Here is a 20,362-nt window from a genome sequence, read left to right on the forward strand (position 1 = left end):
CTCACATGATGCATATATACAACCCCACTGTGTCATCCAGTTTAAAAATACTCACTTGATGAGTATATACAACCCCACTGTGAGATCCATTTCCAAAATACTTCCTTGATGCGTATATACAACCCCACTGTGATATCCTTTTCAAAACTACTCAGGGCCTCATTTATGAAAAGTGATGCATCGCTGCGTGAAAACTGCGATGCATCACTTTTCATTGAGCCCTCCTTGCGACAGGATGGATGCGTCATATTTACTGTATGACGCATCATGTTGCAAGGAATGACAGAAACGTCAGTTTTATTGACGTATCTGTTGGCGCAAAAGTGACGCATTGCTGGAGTTGTGTCGGAAGCGTGGCACAACTCCAGCAATGCAGGGGGGAGGGCTATGGATATAGCACTGCGTCACCCTTACGCCTGCTGTGAAGCGACCGTAAGGTTTTGACACATTTGCATCCTAGAAGAGGCACAGTGAAATCTCATTAATTTCACTGCGTCACTTCTACGAGGCTTACTTGCATGAGAACGACCCTCCTGCATACATTATACCTGACGCAGGTATAATGTAGCGTAGGGGTTTACAAAGTGACGCATCAGTTTAGATAAGTCACTTTGTAAATCGGGTGCATGTTTTACGCCACCGATGCATCACAAAAAGTGACTCAACGGCAGCCCAAAACTGTTGGAAGGCCTCATAAATAAGGCCCTCACTGTGATGCGTATATACAACACCACTGTTATATCCAGTTTAAAAATACTCACTTGATGCATATATACAACTCTACAGTGACATCCAGTTTAAAAATACTCACTTGATGAGTATATACAACCCCACTGTGACATCCATTTAAAAAATACTCACTGTGATGTGTATATACCCAACCCACTGTGATATACATTAAAAAAAATACTCATTTGATGCGTATATACAACCCCACTGTGACATCTAGTTTAAAAATACTCATTTGATGCGTATATACAACCCCACTGTGACATCCATTAAAAACATACTCACTGTAATGCTATATACAACTCTGCTGTGACATCCACTTCAAAAATGCTTACTGTGATGCATATATACAACCCCACTGTGATATCCATTTCAAAATTATTCACTTGATGCGTTTATACAATCCCACTGTGACATCCAGTTTAAAAATACTCACTTGATGAGTATATGCAACCCCACCGTGACGTTCATTTAAAAAATACTGTGATGTGCATATACACAACCCACTGTGATATACATTACAAAAATACTCATTTGATGTGTATATACAACCCCATTGTGACATCTAGTTTAAAAATACTCATTTGATGCGTATATACAACCCCACTGTGACAATCATTAAAAAAATACTCACTGTAATGCTATACACAACTCTGCAGTGACATCCACTTCAAAAATGCTTACTGTGATGCATATATACAACCCCGCTATGATATCCATTTAAAAAATACTTGCTATGTTGCATATTTACAACCCCCCTGTGATATTTATTTAAAAAAGGATCATTGTCAAGCTATATGCAACCCCTCTCTGGCATCCATTTAAAAATTACTCACTTGATAAACAGAGGGATAGAACACACTGCTCTGCAGCTGAAAAGTACTCACTGTGGCACGCCTTAGAAGTGTACACACAGTTCTGCGAAGGGCAGCCGTTCTCACTGGGATGCACAGTAGAAATGCATGCACTGTGCTGTGCAGAACAATAGAACCCAGATTCCCAGGTTGCTCCTGACCCCACCCCCGACAACTCCACAAATCAGTGACTGACAGGCAAGCTTTATGGGTGTAAGAGGCCATGTTTATTCAAGTCATCAACAATCAAACATGACAATATATTTTCAATTCTAACATCATCTAAAACTCAAAACATGAATCAACGTTAAAAAACATGAGACTCTATAATCATATTTACAAGCGTAATCATCTCAGCATAAGAACAATACAATCAAAATATCAGAATCATTTTTAGACAATATACAGGTGACAAATCCATGTGCTTCTCGAATGTCACCTATCTCATCCAGCAGTAAGGGGCCTTCCGACCAACGCTCCCAAGGAGAACCACGCAGGTGTAACCCAACTGCATTCTTGGGAGGTAAGCCCCTGCCATCTGCTCCTTGTTCGCAACCCTAGGGATCCACGCCTCCAACAACAGGCTGCCCACGGGGGCTCGTAGGGTATAACCGGAGGCAGCAGCCCCATGCCCTAGCTTGCCTAACTGAGCGCCCTTGCCCTCAGCCGGTGTCCCAATTCTCTCTGGGGTCAGCTTACCGTCTTCCCCCCCCAAGTGCTGGCCTAGGGAGTATGCAGGAAGACTCCCCTTGACGTTGTACAGCAATATATGTGCTCTTATTACTGCCACAAGGGCGACCAGGAACAACCGGACCTTCGCACTCCCCATCACCAAACAAATTCTGGACAAACGCCCAGATTCCATCAATCAGCAGGTCTGTGCCGATGTCAGACTGGTGAACGCCATCACGGTGAAAAATGTGGTCCCCCTTGAGCAACCTGTGTAGTATGTGGGAAAGGCGACCCTGCCCAGTACATAACTTGCAATGAACAACAACGTCTTTTTAACAACAAATGCCCATGGGTGCACACATTCAAATCAAAGGCACCCAGGTCCATTCTTATCAAAACACATTTTTATTTTATTTTCTTAAGAGCAAACACATTTTTTCATTTAAATGTGCATCTCAGTTTCAAAAACACACGCAAAGGACGTTATTTTACAAAACTAATTGATAAAACAAACCTATTGACAATACATTCAAAAGACAAATTACTTAAACGGCATTTAGACAAAGACTGAGACTACATACAACAAATAACAAAAAATGACTCAACATTCATACAATAGACAGTGCTTTATGAAGCGTCAATATTAAATAATCAAACAGTGTGAATGTTTCAAAATGCATGTTGCTGCACAGAATAAATCAACAAAACTTTAATAATTTGATATAAGCAGAAACCATAACAAGGTTATGTAGCCACACTTGTTTGGAAAAAAGGAGACTGGTCGACACGTTTCGAACCTCACATAAATTAAATCGGAGGTTCTCTTCAGGACCAAACACTAAAACAAAAAGTAAAGAAATATAAAAGAGCAAGATTTAATCTAAGCCCGACCAATGTATGCAGCAGTGCATTTCACCAAACGCTCAGAAAAAGCTTACCTAGTACTAGGATCAGCCGATCTCAAATATCAAAGACGTTCTATTCTTGAATCAACAAAGAGAAAAAGAAGGGGGAAATTTCAAAAATAGATCAAATAAATGATGTCAGAAGTTGAAAATATGCATCTAAATACACATAGACTTACTTTATGTCAAACAGTCAACGTCACATGGAGTTCGTCATGAAGGATAACTTTCTGATTTAAAATGATCTCTCAAAGAAATACACAGGGGTTACTATTGTTCGGAACATGGATGCTTTTGAATAATTTCGGTAGTTTCACATCAATCAACGCGTACCTTTTTATGTGTGTGTGTATGGATGTAAGAGAGAAGCTCACGGCAGGTCCCAAAAGGTTTGTGAAAATTGTGGAAACACAATGGCAGTGTTGTCATTCCATTCAGTGAGGTGGCGAATTCAAAGCCGACGTCAAAGCCGATGTACATTGTAGCAGCAGAAGCAGTGACGGTTATGATAACATGTGATTGTCGTACTTAAAAAAAATAACACTAACAGCTGCCAGTGGGTGTAATTGAATGTAATTGTGTGGTAGACTGGAGTTTGAGAACCACATTCAAAACTGAATGTGATGGATTCTGCCAATTTCCATTTTTCAAGACCCGGGCGAGTAAGGGAACACTTGCGGGTTAACCATTGATCGAACTGCGTTTCCGGCATGACACTCAGTGTTATGGGAATTGTAGTTTTTTTTCCGATAGTCTCAAAAATATATGATTGTCATAATTTCAAAATGCTGACTTACAGCTCCCAGCGTATATAATTGAATGTGATCAGTTGGTAGGCTAGGGTTTGGAGGCCACATTAAAAACCGAGTGTGATGGATTCTATCCAATGAATGTCATTAGTTTGTCAGCATGTGAGTTCAAAGTATCGAAAGGTGGTTTCAGATGAGTCCAAAAAGCGCTTTCTTTCAATTAGCAAGAGGCGTATGTTCGTGAGTTACTTTGTCGCTAATGTTTTTTTTTAAACGGGGGGGACTCGCTTATAAGAGGTGGCCGCCTCTTGGCAGGAACACTCGTTGTGGTGTCTTGTGATTGACTTGTGTTTCAAAGCCTGTAGATTTCAGACAGTTCGTTTAACCCATCCACTGCTGTATTAAACTTGATTATAAGTAACGCTTCGCGTTGGGTCAATTTTAGATCTAAGTCACCTCCAAGAAGGTCTTGTTCTACTTTTGAAATCACTGTCTACTTCAAATCTTTTTCATCATGATTATTAGTTCTCCAATGGTTCACCAGGGGAGCTCTTTGTACATTTCTCCTTATTCGTGATTTATGTTGAGTGATCCTTTGTCTCACTTCTTGGTTTGTTTTACCAACGTAGAGTTTGGAACAGGGGCATAAAATGCCATACACTAAGTTTCTAGTTCTGCAGTTGGAGTGCGACTCATGTTTCCAATTTATGTTCTTGTGCGAAAACAAGGAATCTTCCAGAGTTCATTCACAGCATATGCAAGTGCCACATTTATGGTGTCCCTTAATAGCAGGCAATCCCAAGTGGTCTCTCATGGTCATTTTTATTGTCATTTTTGGTAATGCTGCCCGAACTATCTGATTGGAAATACTTTGGTCTTTCCTTAATGCAAAGAGAGGATTAATTGAAAACGATGGATGTAGGTTTCCAATCAGATGCCAATTTTGATTGATGATCTTCTTTAGTAGGTTAGAATTGGGACAGAAAGTTGACACACAAACCATTCTGTTTAATGGCTGTTTCTCTCTTTTTTGAAGGAGTGTCTCACGGGGTGTCCACCACGCCCTCTTCATAGCGTTCTTGAGCAGTTTCTCAGGATAGCCACGTTCCAGTAGTCTTTCCTTGAGGTTCTCTGCATGGTGCATGTACTCATCTTTGAATGTACAATTGCGCTTAATCCTTAAGAATTGACGGAATGGTAAATTCTCACGCAAGCTGGGGAAAAAAAAATGATTTGTTTCTGTCTGTCGGTTTTCTAAAAAGTGCTGTAACAAGTTTATTTTCAGAGGCATACACTTCTACGTCCAGAAACGTATTTCTTTGTGATGCAAAATTCAATTTGATGTCTGCTGACCTAGAGTTAAGCCATCCATGGAATTGCTTCAATTGATCTTCCTCTCATATCCATTCTAGAAAAATATCATCTATATAGCGAACCCAATTTGAAATGAATTGGAAGAATGGGTTGCCATTATGGACGAACGTCTCTTCAAATTTGGCCATAAAATGTACTGCCAGTTCTGGGGCAAAAGGACACCCCATTGCAACTCCTCTGACTAAATAATTTCCAAACTTGAAATAGTTTTTATTTAGAGCGAACTTAGCCAATCGCAGAATAAAATCTGTGGGGACTCTTTCTGGTTTGGTTCCCTCATCTAGAAAACATTGAATTGCTGATAATCCATCTTCTTGTGGTATTTGAGTATATAATGATACCACATCCAATGTAACTAGGAGATTGTTGCCTACATCAAAATCCATCAATTCAACTTTATTAATAAAGTCAGTGGTATCACGCAGGTGCGACGGGACATCTTTGAGAAATGGTTTTAAAAAATGGCCCACATATATAGCGATGGGCTCCATCAACGAGTCGCATCCTGACACGATCGGCCTTAAGGGTGAACTTCGTTTTTATGAATCTTGGGTAGGATATATAGGATCGGGATCTTAGGATGTTTGTGGTTTAAAAATTCATATTCCTTTTTGCCCAAAATTATGACCAAGAAATTTTGGACCATTTTTTAAACGTGGCCTTCAAACCCTAGCCTACCAACTGATCACATTCAATTATATACGCTGGTAGCTGTAAGTCAGCATTTTGAAATTATGAGAATCATATATTTTTGAGACTATCGGACAAAAAAAACTACAATTCTCATAACCCTGTGAGGGTCATGCCGGAAAACGCAGTTCGATCAATGGTTAACCTGGAAGTGTTCCCTTACTCGCCCGGGTCTTGAAAAATGGAAATGGACAGAATCCATCACATTCGGTTTTGAATGTGGTTCTCAAACTCCAGTCTGCCACACGATTACATTCAATTACACACGCTGGCAGCTGTTAGTGTTATTTTTTTAAACTATGACAATCACATGTTTGAAACTACCGAGATGAAAAATACTACTTTTCCCATAAATCTTGCGAGTGCTACGCCGCCAAACGTATTTTGATTAATGGTCCACCCAGAAGTTTTCCCTCTCTCGCCCGGGCCTTAAAAACCGGAAATGAAACTATCATTCAATACCGCTGCCAACTGCGAGCGAGTCGGAGAGAGATGCCACAGACACGCAAACTCGTGAATTAAGGTAATTCCGCTCAACTGATTCCATAATCCCGGTTGCTGAGCATATTTGACAAATGTGCAAGTTCTTTCTGCCATGTTGCTATTTACGCTCATATATCATAACCGTCACTGCTTCTGCTGCTACAATGTACATTGTACACCGTGTATTTCTTTGACAGATCCTTTTAAATCAGAAAGTTATCCTTCATAACAAACTCCATGTGACGTTGACTGCTTGACATAAAGTAAGTCTATGTGTATTTTGATGCATATTTTCAACTTCCGACATCATTTATTTGATCTATTTTTGAAATTTCTCCCTTCTTTTTCTCTTTGTTGATTCAAGAATAGAACGTCTTTTTCTAAGTGATATTCGAGATCGGCTGATCTCTAGTACTAGGTAAGCCTTTTCTGAGCGTTTGGTGAAATGCACTGCTGCATACATTGGTCGGGCTTAGACTAAATCTTGCTCTTTGATATATCTTTTCTTTTTGTTTTAGTGTTTGGTCCTGAAGAGAACCTCCAATTTGATTCATGTGAGGTTCGAAACATGTCGACCAGTCTCCTTTTTTCCAAACAAGTGTGGCTACATAACCTTGTTATGGTTTCTGCTTATATCAAATTATTAAACTTTTGTTGATTTATTCTGTGCAGAAACATGGCATTTTGAAACATTCACACTGTTTGATGATTTAATATTGACGCTTCATAAAGCACAGTCTATTGTATGAATGTTGAGTCATTTTTTGTTATTTGTTGCATGTTGTCTCAGTCTTTGTCTAAATCCTGTTAAAGTAATTTGTCCTTTGAATGTATTGTCAATAGGTTTGCTTTATCAATTAGTTTTGTAAAATAACATCCTTTGCGTGTGGTTTTGAAACTGAGATGCACATTTAAATGAAAAAATATGTTTGCTCTTAAGCAAATAAAAAAAAAATGTGTTTTGATAAGAATCGACCCGGGTGCCTTTGATTTGAATCTGTGCACCCATGGGCATTTGTTGTTAAAAAGAACTATCAGTATTGGCACCTTTGTTATAAATTGTTAGATTGGCTCAGCCTTACTGATCAGAGTCCAACCCTTCTTCGTTATTTATAGTACATAACTTGGCCATCTCTGTCTTAAAGCGGCTCACGGAAACATTCAAAACCCTCAACCTCAACCCTGGGCCCCATTTGTGCCGCAGAATCATGTTGGACCATGTGATTCGAGCCATTGGAAAATTCATCCCCAACCAAGCAAACTCTGTCAGCAAAGCCTCTCTGACAGCCCTGTGACCCAGCTCCACCATATAATTCCCGCCCACATGCAGGATAATCAAGTCCGGGAACTGAAGTCCCTCGTGCGCCTTCATCTCTTCCACCAACTGCCACAGCTGCCCAATTCGGAGGCCTCCAATGCCCTGCCAATGTAAGAAAATCTTGTCCATACACGCCGGTTTCGACTTACGCTGCTGCTGCAATAGGTAAGGGGCCCGTCATACGAAAGAGTGTCCCAGCACCCATACCATAAAGGGCATGCTACTGCAGGAAAAGGGAGACACATTTTACAATGGCAACACAGGGACATATTAGAGCACAACTTACAATAACTCAGAATGCACGTAACCGTTGAAGCATTAGGAAGACAATCGTCCAATACGCTTAACCTCATCTGCTGATAAACCCGCCCCACAGCCAAAGTCGCTGCCCCAATTCTAAATGAGTAAATAGAACAGCCAATGGGGTCCAAACCCAGACTCCAGAGGGCGAACCTAAATATGGCTGTGAACTGGTATTTTGATTGGCACTCACAATTTGCATGGATAAAAAGGAAGTGGGCATGCCTCTGAGGATGAACCATCAAATATGCCCCCATTTGAGCTATTGGGCATTCCAAGGCTCTGTGGCGGGCTCGAGCCAACTTGTGGCACCCCTACCGGTAGTGTCTGTTTTAGATCTTCGCAATTTGATGGAAAGTCCGTCATGTTGTAATTTGATGTCTAGGAACTGCAAACCCCCGGTAGTATCAGATTTCGATGACCCGACTAGCTCGCCCTCCCTGAAAGCTCATTAAAATGCCACAGTGAAAGCTGCCCCAAACACCTAATAAGTGGATTTGCATACTGCTCACAGGCAAGATAATATGTCCTCCAGGGTCTTCATATTGAGCGGCCTTCCACTATCCTTCTTTACACTCTCCAGCCTGGCCCAGCCCGCAAAAGCCTTTTTGACCAAGAATGAATTGCCTGCATCCCGAACCCCCCTGAGTTTGGCATAGAAGCCGATTGCAGCCAAGTGAGCCCTTGCATATGACTCTGGCCTGCCCTGTGTGCTCACCGCCTGCATAAAACTGCAAATAGCCTCTGACAAGAAGAGGCCCACAACCCCTTGCTGCTAAACAAAGGCCCTGTAAGATTTTAAATGTTGCTGGTAAGCCTTCCGGGTGCAGTCAGTTAGCGAGGCTCCCACAAGACTAGCTAAGGCGGGGCTCCTATGTTCCACAGAGATTTTGGGAACATTGTCATCTGGCCTGCTGCTTGTGGGTGAAACATCAGTAATTCCTGCAACTTGGAGCAAGACAAAGCGTCAGCTGCCTGGTTAGAAACACCTGGAATATGTGCATCCCTAAACACTACATTCAACTTTAGGCACAACAAAACCAGATGTTTCAGAAGTCTTAGAGCCTGGCTACAGGAAGCACCCTGCCTATTAATGGCCTCTACCACTGACATGTTATCCGAACAAAAAACCACTGACTTGCCACAGAAGAAGTCAGACCACACAGTGACGCAACAACAATGGGGAACAGTTCCAAAAAGGCAATATTTCTTGTCAGCCCACTTACGTGCCATGCATCAGGCCAATCGCCCCAGCACCAATGCTGTCCTAGAATTTCCCCAAAACCAATATTGCCTGCAGCACCCATGAACAAGTCCAAAGATTCGCTGTAGACTGGCGGGGTTGGCCAAACCACAGTCCCATTAAATCCCTGTAGAAAGTCTTGCCATATCCTCAAGTCATCCCCCACCTCCGCTCGAAGCCTAGTATGGTGCTGTTTTTTCGTCAGAGCAGTCATTGCCCTAGCAATAGATCTGGAGAAGTGGCGGGTCTTGGGAACTATGAGCAATGCAAAATTAAGCTGACCTACGAGTACCTGCAGCTGGTGTAAAGTAACCTTAGCTCCAGCCAGGATAGAATCAATCGTCTGGGTGAATGCTTGCATCTTGTCATGCGGCAACCTGCACTCATCGGCCACTGTGTCGATCTCAGTGTCCAAGAACGCCATGTAGGTGGCTGGGCCCACTGTTTTGTCAGGCGCCAGGGTGTTGGAAGGCGTTCCCCGGGGAGGCTACGGAGTGCGTTCCCGACCACCCGGAGGCCACCTTTCCCAGAGTTAGACCGAGCAAGAGCGGGGAGGCCCTTCCTGGAAGGGCCTCGTACCTAGGATCGTACACGCTGCGCTCACTCTCTCTTCTGATAGAGGGACACCACACAGTAATTCGTTGTAAGACAATATGCTTTTATCGGTGGTTATCAGGGATCTTTATGATCCGGCAGGCAGGTGCAGAATTATTGCCACAAGCGGCAGCGATCTCGTGATGAGGGAAAAGGGGTAGCGGGACAGTCTTTTGAATCAGTGTCTCTGCGAGGTATCCGGCGCCCAGCTCTCAATCCTCGAGCTGAGGGGATGTTGCTTCTCTCGGCAATCTCTGCCATTTCTCTTGGATAAGCGGGCCGCGAGTCACTCAGCAGGCACCGGAGGTTCATGGTTCGGGGAGCCGCGACGGCGTCAGCAGGGCTCAGATGGTTCAGCGTTCGGAGAGCCGCGACAGCGTCAGCAGGGCTCAGATGGTTCGGAGTTCGGGGAGCCGCGACAGCGTCAGCAGGGCTCAGATGGTTCAGAGTTCGGGGAGCCGCGACAGCGTCAGCAGGGCTCAGATGGTTCAGAGTTCAGGGAGCCGCGACAGCGTCAGCAGGGCTCAGATGGTTCAGAGTTCTTCGGTTCGGGGAGCGATCGAGCCGCGACCAGGTCAGCAGGCTCTCGTCAGTCCAGGTCTTCTCTGCTCTCGTCCCTTCAGCACCCCTTGTTATACCCCCCCTCCTCTTTGAAGTCCAGAGTACTCGCGGAGAGGGGTCTGGTGCCTGGGGGGCGGTGTGTCGGGTTTCCCTGTCGCTCGGCCCTTTGATCTGTCCAGGTGGGTCCGGGAGGGACTCCAGACACCCAGCGGCTGAGGCGCCTGCTCTCCGGGGGCCTGGTGGTCGGTCGAAACCTCCCTCGGGGGGGAGACCAGAGGTGTGACAGGATCGGCGCCTCTCGGTCTGGGTTGGGGGGAGTTTCGCTCTCCCTCGGCCGGACATGCGTGTTGGGGATCTGGTCGGCCCTCGGGAGGTTGGCCCACGGGAGCCGGAAGGTTGTATCAACGAGGTTCGGCGTGGTTGCAGGGTAACTTGCTGGTCGGGAGGGCCCACGCCACGAGGCCGGTCTCACACGTGCCCCCCCCAGCTGAAAGGCGGGGAGAGCTACCCATCCACTTGGGGGTTCTCCTCGCTGAAGCGGAAGAATCGGGACAGGCCGTCCGCGTTGGCGTGGTCAGTCCCGGGGCGATGCTCCACAGTGAAATCCATCCCCTGGAGGGAGATGGACCATCGTAGCAGCTTGGGGTTTTCTCCTCGCATCTGCATCAACCACCGCAAGGGGCGGTGATCCGTTTGTACTCGGAAGTGTGTTCCGAACAGGTAGGGCCGTAGCTTTTTGAGGACCCAGACTACTGCGAAGGTCTCTCTCTCAATGGTGCTCCACCGCTGTTCTCGGGGCAGCAACCTTCGGCTGATGAAGGCTATGGGCCGATCTATGCCCTTGTCGTCGAACTGGGAGAGGACTGCCCCGATGCCGTGTTCCGAGGCGTCCGTCTGGACCACAAACTCCTGGGCGTAGTCGGGTGCTTTGAGCACCGGAGCCGCGCACATGGCGGCCTTCAGGGCCGCCATGTGCGGGGTACTTTCTTGGGGTGTTTTTTGGAGGTTAGTTCTGTGAGGGGGCCTGCGATGCTGCCATAGTTCTTAATAAACCTCCGGTAGTAACCGGTGAGGCCCAGGAAGGCCCGGACTTCCGTTTGGGTCGTGGGGGGTTCCCAGGACAAGATGGCGTCGATCTTCGGCTAGAGGGGGGCGACCTGCCCCCTTCCCACCTGGTGCCCCAGATAGGTTACGGAGCCGTGCCCAATTTGACATTTGCTGGCTTTGATGGTGAAGCCGGCCCGGCGCAGAGCCAGCAGGACTTGTCGGAGGTGCTGGAGGTGCTCGGTCCATTGGGAGCTGAATACCGCTATATCGTCGAGGTATGCTGCGCTGAACCCCTCTAGTCCGGACAGGACCCTGTTCACCAGCCGCTGGAAGGTGGCCGGGGCATTCTTCATTCCAAACGGCATCACCCTAAAGCGGTAGTGCCCATCCGGGGAGGAGAAGGCGGAGCGCTCCTTGGCTCCCTCGGTGAGGGCAATCTGCCAGTATCCACTAGTCAGGTCGAAGGTGCTGAGGTAGCGAGCGGCCCCGAGGCGGTCAATGAGTTCGTCGGCATGGGGGATAGGGTGAGCGTCCGCTCGGGTGACCGCATTGAGTCCTCGGTAGTCCACGCAAAACCTCAGCTCGGGGGCGACCCCCGGGGTAGCCGCTTTCGGAACCAGGACCACCGGGCTGGCCCAGGGGCTGTCGGAGGGTTCAATCACCCCGAGGTCCACCATCTTCGCCACCTCGGTCTGGATGCAGGTTCGGACACGATCAGGGACCCGGTAGGCCCGGTGTCTCACTGGCGGGCTGTCGCCGGTGTTCACGTCGTGGACGCACCAGTTGGTGACCCCAGGGGTTAGGGAGAAGAGGTCCGCAAACTGTCTTAGTAGCTGGCGGCAGTCGTCGGACTGTTGGGCTGTGAGGGTGTTTGATAGTCTCACCCCCTCCACGGAACCATCGGTCTCTTTTGTCCCCAGGGGGTCTGGAAGGGGCTCGGTGTCTTCTTCGGCCCCATCGTCGGTGGCCAGGAGTAAACTCAATTCTGTCCGTACAAAGTGGGGTTTGAGGCGGTTCACGTGGAGAACCCGGAGGGGGTTCCGCGGGGACTGCACATCGACTAGATAGGTGACTTGGCTCTTCCGCTCGACCACCTTGAAGGGTCCAGTCCATTTATCTTGGAGGGCGCAGGGTTTCACCGGGGCCATGACCCAGACTTGTTGGCCCGGCTGAAATTCGACCAGCGTAGCATTCTGGTCATACCAGCGCTTCATCTCTTCCTGGCTAGCCGTGAGGTTCGCTTCTGCGAGTTCTCGGAATTTCCGGGTCTGGTTGCGGAGCGCCAAGATGTATCGGAACACATCCGGAGGGGTCCCCCGGGGAGTCGTTTCCCAACCCCCCTTGACCAGGCTCAGGGGTCCCCGGACGGGGTGTCCATATAGTAGTTCGAATGGGCTGAATCCCAGGGATTTTTGTGGAACCTCCCGGTAGGCGAACAGGAGGCATGGGAGGAGGACGTCCCACCTCCGGCGTAGGGGTTCCTCGAGGCCCATGATCATTCCCTTCAGTGTTTTGTTAAAGCGCTCGACTAGGCCGTTTCCTTGGGGGTGGTACGGGGTGGTGAACTTGTACGACACTCCGCACTGCTGCCAGAGGGACCTCATATATTGGGAGATAAAGTTCGTACCCCGGTCACTCACGACTTCGCGGGGGAATCCCACGCGGGAGAAGATCCCCATCAAGGCCCGGCCTACCACGGGGGCCGTCACGGTGCGGAGAGGGATGGCTTCGGGGTAACGGGTGGCATGATCCACCAGGACGAGGATGAGCCGGTGGCCCTGGGCGGTCTTGGGGTCCAGTGGTCCCACAATGTCGATTCCTACCCGCTCAAAAGGGGTACTGACGACTGGGAAGGGTTGTAGCGGAGCCTTGCGCTTGCCCCCACTCTTTCTGCTGGCCTGGCACGTGGGGCAGGACTTGCAGTGGGCCTCCACATTTGCTCGCATCTTGGGCCAATAGAAGTGGGTGACGAGTCGTTGGTAGGTCTTATCCTGGCCTAAGTGTCCGGCCAGGGGTACATCATGGGCCAGGCCCAGGAGGAGACTTCGGAAGCGCAGGGGTACCACTAGTACTCGGGCCGATCCCAACTCGGCCGACTTCTGTTCGCTGTACAGGAGGCCGTTTTCCCAGTATACCCAGTGGGTGCCGGTCCGGTCGCCTGCTGCTTGGGCCTCGGCCTGTTGTCGGGGTCCAATGAGGGACGGGCAGGTGGATTGTTCTTGGCAGAATTCTTCACGGGAGGGGCCCCCTTCGCAGTGCCACTGGGCCAGTTCTGGCAAGTCCCTGAGTTCGGTCAGGGATTCGGGGTCGGAAGGCACGGACCCTTCGTCGGGAGCGGTCGTTTTGAGGAAATATGAATTTTGTGATCAGTTATGTCCCCTATCGTAGACCCCAACGGCTCCATGTACATGCTACAAGTACATGTATGTTCCCTCCAGTTCCAGTTTTGAAGACGCAAATACATGTGCGTCCACCGTCAACATGTCCTATTTCAGATCCGCCATGAATGGGTCAGATATTCCATTCCTAAGTATGAAAGGCCACCGACTTTATGTGGTTCACTTTCCACATTTTACAGATTCAGGCGAGTAGGCCCAGAATTCTGTCATCAAGCCTTTTCCTGCCTTCTGCCTCTGAAAGCTCCAGTCTGAGCCTGCATCTGTATCCATGAACTTTGTCCTACTCCCTGCGCGGCTAACGGTGCCTGATCCAGCATATTGCCTGCCAAAAACTGTATTTCACCTTCAAGATTATCTACTCCGCTCCTCAGCCGATGCATTCCTGTCTAGTAGTTTAGGTAAACATTCCTCCAGCTACCGTGCAAAGGGGCCAGGCCTCGCTGTCCTCATGCAAGTAATTCATAAGCCCCGTTACCATGGAATATTCCTACCCCCTCGCATCTCATGTAGACACTTAGACGCTTGTACACGCACTAACAGTCAGTATAGAATAGATTCTATCCTAGAGACCTTTCCTTTTGGATAACACAGTTCTTTAAACATAGGATATTAGATATGATTTGGGATTAGGTTGACATAACCCCCAGACTTCTGTCTCCACATGTAGAACTAAATGTCAAGTCCCCTTCACCCTCTAGTTGCACGTCAATCACACGTCAATCACACGTCATGCGGCTGCGCGCGCATCTCTGCCAGATATTTCTGCTGACATTGCAGGATTCTTTTATGGATCCACCCACTTGTGACATCATGTTTAATAACGTATTTTAGTTACACCCATGTATACGCCTTTATTAGTTACGTATGCACAGTTTATCTGTATTATCAGCTGTTACGCCTCTTGCATCTGTCTCACTGTAATGTATTTTCTATAAAACTGCTTATCTGTCAATAATGTATGCCCTTCCTTCCTGAACTTTCGTGGTGATGGAATAGAAAGCCTACAATTCGAATTGTATTCCTTTGTATAGGAATAAAGCCTTTTAAAACCTCTAATACCACGGATTCTGCCTCTTATATTTACTGAGTTATTCTTAATAGACTTTACCGCATAAAAAATAGTACCGGTAACGAAATATTTACCACATAAATTGGCGCCCGAATAGGGACACTTTCTCATCTCACGCGCCGGCGGTGCGTTGCAGGCCCGGTCTCCTGCCACAGCTGAACGGACAAAAAACGCGTACCTGCAGGATTTCCTGTATCTCCCTCCGGCCAAGCGGGAGTGACTGAGGCTGCGATCAACACCCAGACGAGGCGGTGAGAAGTGCGAAGTATCCCGACCAGAGCCTAGCTGAGAGAGCAAGATCCGAGGTATACAGAGGCCCACCAGGTTCCGAAGTTCCGAGTCCAGTCGAGTCGAGTCCAGTCCGGTCCAGTTTCAGTTCCGTTCCGAGGCCTTCCGTTCCGAGCTACCCGGTGAGTACCATTACCGGGGAGGCATTTTACGTGCACATAGTCTGTGCCGGTCAGGACGGGTTTGGGTACACGAATCCGGTCTACACTGTTTCAGCAGTGTATCTGTACTGTTTAGCAGTATATATAGTATGTCTTGCATATAAATAAGTATTATCTAGTGTCAGTATTATGTCAGTAACTAGTTTTCTATTAGTTATCATTATTCGTTAAAACTGTTAAATGTTAAATGTTTTAATATGTTCTATACATTGTGGTGTGAATGACTGTTCATTATTGTGTTTTATAAAGTGAGTTCTAGTAATGAGGTCTAAAAATGCCGCTCTTTTCGAAACTAAGACAGATCAAAAGTAAAACCAGAAAAGGGGTACTCGAAGAAGCTGTTCCCATCCCACCTAGGGACACTCCAGGATACTTTATGTATCATAAGCATGGCCTAGATGCCGTATTATTTCTTGATTTATGGGTGGACTACACCAAAGAATTACCAGAGAGTCAGAGATGGCCCGCAGCAGGGACCTGGGATGCAGATTGCATCATGAGAGTAGAAGAAGAATTATGGAAAAAGAAAGCCAGACAGTCACAGAAAGATGCCATTGAATTATGGCGTAAAGAATCATACAGACGTACAGAAAAAGCACTCAGACAGGAAGAGAAAGGTAGAGAGAATTCAAATAAAACTCGAGAAAATCTATTACTTGAGGAAGGTACCCGAGTCAACTCAGAACAAATAGATAGACAAAGAAACACTCTTATGAATGGTATGTATCCTCTTCTGGCCGAAGGGTTACCTAAGGCTACCCCGGAAATACCAAAAGATTTAACTCCTCCATTGCTCCCGATAAAAGCACATCCCAAAACAGCAAAGGACGTTTTCCTTTCCTCCTATTTAGATGACGTAGCTCCCGAGTATGCTAATGCCATACCACACATACCGCTTGCCGATGGTGTTCAACACCAAGAGCATCCGTCTGTATCCCCGCAACTACAAACTCCTACACAAGTTCCCACAGGTCCGTCCGTTTCTACAGTTTTTCCCGCATCCACAATCTCTATCCTACGTCCAACGAATCCTTTCGTGCCTAGCACCTCAGATGGTGCTACAGGAGGTACGACAGACATGTTTGCCACCCCGCCGCGAAATAAACAGACCCTTAGAGATTTAGCACTCCAACGTACACCCCAATTAGCGACATCCGACATGTTTAAAGAACAGCTTGTGGATTGTAGATACGATCCAGTACCAGGTAGACAGGATACATTGCTCATATCATCACTACGTATAAGACGAGCTACATTATATTTAATGACAATACCAGGAATGGGTGAGCACCTAGACGAAATATATCGCTTTGTCCAAACAGGGCGAGGTCCAGAAAGTATTAACGAAGCTATGGAATACCAGAAAGTGGATGTACAAAGACAACTACTACGTTTTTTCATAAATTGTGTAATTAGGAATCAAGACAGGCCCGGGGCAGATCACGATACCATGCAAAGACTTGTCAAATGGGGTCAGAACATATCAGAAGAGAAACATGATAGACAGGCGTGTATAATCGCCATGTGTCGAAAGATCCGCAAGGAAGTAGAACGAATACATAAAGAAAGACGAGAAACAGACAGAGTAGAATCAGAAGAGGAGGAGGAGCAAGAATCAGAACAAGTAGAAACGATAGCTTATGTAGGTAGAGGAAGACCCCATAATAATACTAGAGGCTTTAATGATCAGATACGTCCGATACGTCCAGAATATAATAGACATTTTCCAAACCCTATGTTAAATACAAAGTCCCCCGAACACTTATTCCAAGCCGCTGATAAATTACTCCGAGAGCGAAGGGGGTACCATATGCTCGATTCCATGGACGAACAAGAATTAGCTAGGTCAGCAGTACAATGGGCTGACAGTCCCGGCGAATACAATGATGATGTACTTGCACACACGTTTCTGAATCTTGACCCCTACGAACAGCGTTTAGTTAGTATATACATGATTCAACACCTCCTTATATTATATAAAAGCCAACACTCCGATCCAGGACCCTTACCTGACATATTGACAGAACTACTCACGAACATATGGAGAGGGTCAAGTACTGATTTAATTAAAGAAATTCTAGAATTCCGAAACCAATATTTAAATTTCGTATGCCCAGAACACGTTCCAGTTCCCATCATAGGAAGAAAAATGTATCACATAGATAGACAGAACCCGTTACGCGAAGTACACCCAATCAGAGGTGACGGTAATAACTTTACACGCGTGTTTGTGTACACGCCTATAACTAAACTAGAATTATTAGAAATGAAGAAAGTAGTACCCAGCCATGACAAGGATCCAGCAGGTTTCCACCGTGAAATAAAAGACATGTTACTCATGGGAGAGTATACCTACCCCGACATTATGAAAATATTAAAAGTCCTATTACCCGCCGGTGTTTACGAGAAACTCAGAGAAAAGGAATGGGAAGTGGGAGACCAAAAGATAGATTGGACAGCATTAGAAAACGAAGAAAGGGCCCGAGCTGCAGGAGCAGGACTTGGGGAAAAGACTACAGCACTAGCAGGACTACTAGTGCAGGTACTGCCACGTTTATTAACTACGAAAAAGGAAGACTGGGGTGCAATCTCAGCCTGTAAACAAAAACCAGATGAAGACACTAGTGATTTCTATTCCCGATTTGAAAAATGTTTTGGTATAAATAGTGGCATAAAAGCCAGTAGTGAGTCATATCCACATCTGTTTGTGACAAAATTAGTTGAAAATTCTCTGCTACAAGTCAAGAATAGAGTATTGAAATTCGAAAGTACCTGGCAAGGTAATACCCCATCACAGATGTTACAGATGTTACAATATCACCACAATAGAATTAGAGAAGAACAAGAACACGAACAAAGACGTATGAAAGATACAAAAATGAAAATGCTTGTTGCTCAGTCAGTCCCAGCCGATGGTCATCATAAGGGTGATTCCGCAGGTCCTACAAAAGGGACATGCAACTATTGTAAACAACCAGGTCATTATATACACGATTGTCCAGTCCTGAAACATAATATTGCTACAGGTAGAACCCAGGAGAGACCACGTCCACCTAGACAGGATCAGAATCAACAACAAATCCCTCAGCATGCACAACCTAGGCTAGCTCCGCAACAACTAGCTCCGCAACAGGGAGCTCCACAACAGATCGTAGCACCACCACAAACGCAGCCTATTGCTGCAACACAAGCGACAACACAACAGATGTATCAGTATGCACAAGCAGATTATCCCGATTATCAGCGATATACATGACATAGCCTAGAGAGGGAAGTTGGCTTACCCCTTATTGAGGTTCCTGTAGACCAAGAGGGACCTTATGTACATAGTGAACTATTAGGGGAAGACAGAAAGTTTTTACTTGATACAGGGGCAAGCAGAACAACTATAAGACGCAGTGAAGTTCCAGGGGCACCCCTCTCAGGCTCACAAAATATTTCCCTTGGATTCTCAGGAAAACCCATAATAAATGACGTAACACAACCTCTTCCACTTACAATCGGTCCATTGACACGTACTACAGATTTATTGCTTACTAAATCATGTCCAGAAAACTTGTTAGGTATAAAAACATTGAAAGCTCTAGGAGCTATAATATGTTGTTCTCCGGAAGGAGTACGACTATTTCTACGTGACTTCAAAGGTCACTACGTGTCCAGGGACATGGATCACCGACTGCAGAATTTACCTACACATTTATGGGCACAAGGCCCCACTGATGTTGGTTGCATGAATATTACACCATATCGAGTTACACTAAAAACAGGAGTAATACTACCACGAATACGACAATACAAATTACCACCCGATGCTGTTGTGGCTTTGCTGCAAATCATTGACGAGCTCATTACACAAGGAGTGGTTGTCGAAACGGACTCCAATGTATGTAATTCCCCGATAATTCCGATTCTTAAAAGAACGGATCCAAAAGCACCACCAGTATATCGATTAGTTATTGATCTGCGCGAATTAAATAAATGTATTGTACCACAATACCCTGTGGTCCCAGATATCTCTTCATTACTCACAGCTATTGACTCAGAAGCAACGTTCTTCACTGTAATCGACCTCAAAAATGCCTTCTTTAGCGTCCCAATCGATCCGGAAAGTCAATACTTGTTCGGGTTCAGTTTAAATGGACGAAGTTTTAAATTCACACGCGCACCTCAAGGATTTACAGAAAGCCCCAGCATCTATAGCCAAGCACTGAAACGAGAACTTGACAGTATCCACATGCCAGTTAACACTGCCTTGCTTCAATATGTCGATGATCTGCTGATCACCGCCCGAAGCGAACTTGAATGTGAAACAGCGTCACTGACGGTTTTAAAATTTTTGGCTGACAAGGGACACAAGGTGTCCCCTTCTAAGCTGCAATTCTGTGTCCAGCGAGTTGTTTACCTTGGGCACTCGCTGTCCAAGGAGGGAAGGCAGCTTACACCCGACCGCATCCAGTTAATCGCTAACATGCCACCACCCAAGACACAAAAGGAGGTGCGGGCTTTTATAGGCCTCACTTCATACTGTAGGCAGTGGATCCCTCAATATGCATTTCTAGCAAAATCACTCATCCAGTTGACAACACAGGAGGCAGCCACATCGACTGTCCTCCCTTGGACTCAAGGACATACACACGCCTTTGAAAGCTTAAAGAAAGCTTTATGCCAAGCACCTGTCTTAGCAACACCATGTTACAGTAAACAGTTTACACTCTTTGTTACAGAACGCGAAGGTACTGCCTTGTCAGTACTCACTCAGGAACAAGCAGGATCACACAAACCATGCGCTTATTTCTCTAGTACATTAGATCCAGTAGCTCAGGCTCTTCCTGCGTGCCTGAAATCGGTGGCAGCAACAGCTTTAGCAATCAGACAAAGCGATGCCATAGTGTTAGGACACCAACTGACAGTACAAGTACCACACGC

The sequence above is a fragment of the Triturus cristatus genome, chromosome 1_2 (assembly GCF_964204655.1).
Source record: "Triturus cristatus chromosome 1_2, aTriCri1.1, whole genome shotgun sequence".
In the NCBI taxonomy this organism is placed as follows: domain Eukaryota; kingdom Metazoa; phylum Chordata; class Amphibia; order Caudata; family Salamandridae; genus Triturus; species Triturus cristatus.